General features: G+C 38.6%; 2 pseudogenes; one reads left to right on the top strand and one right to left on the bottom strand.

Annotated features, from left to right (window-relative positions):
• Positions 1–337: 337 nt before the first annotated feature.
• Positions 338–1433, bottom strand: LOC104873778 (annotated as a pseudogene).
• Positions 1434–3321: 1888 nt separating this feature from the next.
• On the top strand, positions 3322–3877 carry LOC109118568 (annotated as a pseudogene).
• Positions 3878–5343: the final 1466 nt, after the last annotated feature.

The raw sequence follows: 5343 nt of genomic DNA, 5'->3' as shown, positions 1-5343 counted from the left end.
CCCCTTGAAGACCAAGACAAAATTACTCTGAGTTACAACTCACAGAACATATTTCACACAGTTTACCTTGCTTTAGAACAAGACAATTACACAATTAAAATGATCTGAAGTAGCATAAATTATTTATGAAGCTACTGATGTCAGGTTGCATAAACTTTTCATCTTTTTTTTGGTACTGGGGATCAAACTCAGGATGTTGCACTTGCGAGGCGAGGCAGGTGTGGCACCACTGAGCTAAATCCTCAGGGCCAATGTTTAATTAAAAAAAAAAATAAAAGCGTAAAAGCTGAATCACAGTCTTTCCATGTGCCTGATGTAATCTTTTCCATTAATTGACTCATAGATTCAATTTTTGCCTGGGGGCATTATTTTCTATACCGTTGCGATCATATGACTTCAGTGGCTCAATTTGTTCAAATTACTTTCCTTCATCTGGTGCATCTTTTTCTTTTGTGTATACACTTCATAGAGCAGAATAATAGCCACTAATACAACAGCTTCAGCAGTTATTGCAAGAAACGGTTTGAGGGGCACCAAAAAGCTCAGCACAACAAGCTCAAGCTGCTCCCGGCTCTCACCTCACTGGAATACTGCATGGCACCCGTAGGAACCCCCACCTTCTTCCAGAAGATGCTTTATCTTGGGCTTTGTTTCATTGCTGTATGTTCCACTGACAACATACTTATCATTCATGTGAACATCAGTAAGAACCCGTACACTCCCACTACTTCTGTACCAGGTCCAATGTAAAGAAAAGCAATGTGGACATTTACGCACCAGGACAGTAGAGTCATCCCCATAAGTGATCAATGGCTTGTTTCTTCCATGAAGTTCAGGAGCTTTGCTATTAAATGTTCCCTTTTGTTCCTTTTCTTCTTCAAAGAGACAAGACTAGCTTCTCATTTGTTTGCTGTTGATGATGGTGGTCTTGTACTCAGTATACAGAGTGTTTCCTGTTATAGTGAGGAAAAAATTCTTAAGCATCTTCATCATCCTTTTTCCAAGTCATGTTGATTGAATTCAAATCCCCTGAGGTTGTGTAATGGCAAGTGAGAATGACAACAGAACTTTCCAAAGTGATTTTTTTTCTACAGGCATACTGGAATGTTCAGTTAGTGATATGTTATGACTCTCTGAGGAAAGAGTATTTTCCCATCATTTCTTCTCAAACAGGTAGACTTGTAAAAGGTGAATCTGTGGGTATGCCACCCGCCACACCCCTGCTTCCCGCGGCCAGGAGGCATAGCAGCAGCAGCACTTTGGTCCCCGAGTCCCCCAAGGCCAGGCAGCATGGTGCCCGCGGTCTGGAAAGCCGGGGACTCCATACCTTTAAATTCCTCTGTGAACTTGCTTACAGTAGCATTGGTAGGGTTGTGCGTGATCAGAAAATGCACGTTTTCATAGGAGCCCTCCACAGTGGCTGGATGGTCCATTGTGGCATGTGTGACTGGAAAATGAAGAAAATCAATAAATCATAAAATGTTTAATAGCAGAAAACATTAAAAAGACCACCAAATGCCTCATATTGATCAGGATTTTATTCATTCAATTTGTTTATTCCTTATGAAGTGTCTCTTCAAGATAAGCAGGAGAATTTAGAATCCCTTTGAATCCAAATTCAAATTGGGCCTTAGGGTTTGCAGATGGATATTTTCAGACTTCATACAAAAAAAAAAGAACACACAACAAAAAAAACTCCAACTACACCCAAAACCTAAGCAGCCTTTTCTACATTTAGGCACAAGTTAGATGAGTTAAAAGTGTAGGTCTTTATTTATTTTTATCACAGTGACTTTGTAGTATAGTTTCAAGTTGTGGATTAGGATATTCCCTGCTTCGTCTTTGTTGCCTAGAATGGCTTTTGCTATTCTAGGTCTTTTCTGGTTCCAAATGAATGTTTGGATTATTTTCTCCAATTCTGTGAAATATGCTGTTAGAATTTCAGTTGGAATTGCATTGAATCTATATAGCAGTTTTGGAAGTATGGTCATTTGCACTATATTGGTTCTTCCTACCCAGAACAAGGGATAAAAACAGCGTGATCCTGGCAAAGAAACAGACCTGAGGATCAATGGGACAGATTAGAAGATGCAAAAACAACTTCAGACATACTAAGCCGCCTCATCTTTGATGAAGGATGATATCAAATACCCTCACTGGAGGAAAGACAGACTCTTTAATAACTGGAAAAACTAGGTTTCAACTTCCCAAAGATTAGAACTAGACCCACACCCTTAACCATGCATTCAATTAAAATTGAAATGGATCAAAGATATAAGTTTTTTTTTTGTACCAGGTATCAAACTCAGGACCCTGTGCTTGCAAGGCAGGTGCAGTGCTGCTGAGCTACATCCCTGGCTCAGTATATAGTTTAATTTCCAAATATCTGGAGATTTTAAATATATCTTTTCTTGGTACTGGGAATCAAAGATATAAATATTAAAACAGAATCACTAAACCTGCTGGAAGAGGGGTTAGGTAGAATTCTTGAAGACATTGGTGTAGGAAAAGACTTTATGAACAAAACTTGAGTTGCATGGAAACTAGCACAAAGAATCAAGAACTGGGATCTCATCTTATTAAAAAGCTTCTGGACCAGAAGAGACCCACAATAGCAAAGCAATTCTAGGCAACAGAGACATGGCAGGGGGTAATATAATTCCCAACTTGAAACTATACTATAAAGCCACTGTGATAAAAAACAGCATGGTACTGGCAAAGAAAAAGACCTGAGGATCAGTGGAATAGATTGGAAGATACAAAACCAACTCCAGATGTACTCAGCTACCTCATCTTTGACAAAGGAGCCAACCATCCTCACTGGAGGAAAGATAGCCTCTTTAATAAATTGTGTTGGAAAAACTGGATTTCAACCTGCCAAAGATTAAAACTAGACCCTTATCTTTCACCATGCACTAAACTAAAATCCAAGTGGATTAAAGATCTAAATATTAAAAAAACAAACACTAAACCTGCTGGAAGATAAGTTAGGTAGAACTCTTGAAGACATTGGCATAGGAAAAGACTTTATGAACAAATTCTCAGTAGCACGGGAACTAGCACAAAGAATCAACAACCGGGATCTCATCTTATTAAAAAGCTTCTGCACTGCAAAAGAAACCACCAACAGAGCTAAGAGACAACCTACAATGTGGAAAAAGTTTTACCAGCTGCTTCTCAGACAAAGGGCTCTTATCTAGAATGTACAAAGAACTCAAAAAACTTACGTCCCCCAAATATAAAGATTTTTGTACAGGCAGCCAACCCTTTTAAATATCACAAAGAGCTCTTCTTGTAAGTGGCCAGAGGTGACCTGTGAAAATGGCTCACTACTCTCTTGACCCAGAAAACCCCACAAAATGATGGAAATCAAGAGGCTCAAAACTTCGTGCTCACTTTTAAGAACAACCATGAAACTGGCCAGGCTGTCAAGGGTATGCATATCTGAAAGACCATCAGGTATCTGAAGGATGTCTCATTAAAGAAGCAGTGTGTGCCATTCCAGCATCACGATGGTGGAGTTGGTAGATGCGCCCAGGCCAAACAGTGGGTCTGGAAACAGGGTCGATGGCCCAAAAAGAGTGCTGAATTTTTGTTGCACATACTTACAAATGCAGAGAGTAATTCTGAGCTTGAGGGTTTAGATGTAGATTCTCTGGTCATTGAACACATTCAGGTGAACAAAGGACCCAAAATGCGCCACCGTACTTACAGAGCTCATGGCCGGATTAATCTATACTTGAGCTCTCCCTGCCACATTGAAGTGATCCTTACTGAAAAGGAACAAATTGTTCCTAAACCAGAGGAGGAAGTTGCACAAAAGAAAAAGATATCCCAGAAGAAACTAAAGAAGCAAAAACTTATGGCATGGGAATAAATTAGACATAAAATAAATGCAAATAAAGGTAAAGAACAAATATCCCTGCATCTCTCGAATGACCAGTGATGTGGAACATTGTTTCATATATTTACTTGATGCTTTTACTTCTTTGTCTGAGAAATGTCTGTTCATTTCAGATGCCCATTTTTGAATTGGGTCTTTATATTTGGGGGGCCTGATTTTTTTGAGTTCTTTATATATTCTAGATAATAGTCCTTTGTCTTAGGAGCAGCTGGTAAAATTTTTTTCCCACATTGTAGGTTGTCTTTTAGTTCTGTTGATGGTTTCTTTTGCAGTACAGAAGCTTTTTAATAAGATGAGATCCCAGTTGTTGATTCTTTCTGCTAGTTCCTGTGCTACTGAGAATTTGTTCATAAAGTCTTTTCCTATGCCAATGTCTTCAAGAGTTCTGCCTAACTGATCTTCCAGCACATTTAGTGATGCTTAAAATATTTAGATCTTTAATCCATCTGGATTTTAGTTTAGTGCATGGTGAAAGATAAGGGTCTAGTTTTAATCTTTGGCAGGTTGAAATCCAATTTTTCCAACACCATTTATTAAAGAGGCTATTTCACCTCACCCCACAAAGAAAGGCTGCTATCAAGAAATCAACCAATTACAAATGTTGGCGGGGTTGTGGGGAGAAAGGGACCCTTCTCCATTGTTGGTGGGAGTACAGACTGGTGCAACCACTATGGAAATCAATATGGAGATACCTTAAAGAACTAGGATTAGAGGTTGTATTTGACCCAGTCATTCCTCTGCTGGGTATCTTTCCAAAACGAATTAAAAGAATCATATCACACCCATGTTTATAGCGGCACAGTTTGTAATAGCTAAAAGTTGGAAACAGTCCATTTGCTTATCAATTGGATACTGGATAAAGAAGGTGTGGTTTTTCTATAAAATGGAATACTACTCAGCCATAAAGAATGAGAATTAGATTCATTCATAGGAAAATGGATACATATTGAGGATATACTCTTAAGTGAAATAAGTCACACATGTGTAAATACCTAGTAGTTTCTCTGGTGTGAAAAACTATAATGGTACATAAGGTCCTAATGATATAATTGACAATGTGAAATAGGAAGAAAAGAGCTAAAGGTGTAGGGGAAGCGGGAAGGGTAGGCGAAAGGAAATAAGGGAAAAGAAAAAAAATGAGAAAATGAAAATAAAGTATTTGTAAATAGGGAAGGGAGGAGGGAGTGAAGAGAGGGGAGGGGTAAGGGGAAAAATGAGAACCAAGACTTGCATGTAAAGGTACAAGGTCTGAATGATGAATGTAACTGTACTGTATACCTAAAATGTACCAATAAACTCAATGAGAAAAAAAAGAACAAATATCCCAAATACACTTACCTCACTATGTATTGGTTTAATAATTTCCATTGTTCATTCTCTGATTCCAATTGTGCACTGAAGAATTGTATGTCTAATGCCTCTTTGGCATGGTTGCTTGT

This window comes from Fukomys damarensis, unplaced genomic scaffold (genome assembly GCF_012274545.1).
Source record: "Fukomys damarensis isolate Sample0158 unplaced genomic scaffold, DMR_v1.0_HiC HiC_scaffold_37, whole genome shotgun sequence".
Taxonomy (NCBI): Eukaryota; Metazoa; Chordata; class Mammalia; order Rodentia; family Bathyergidae; genus Fukomys; species Fukomys damarensis.
The sequence above is the reverse complement of the archived record's forward strand: the minus strand, read 5'-3'. Positions and strand labels throughout refer to the sequence as shown.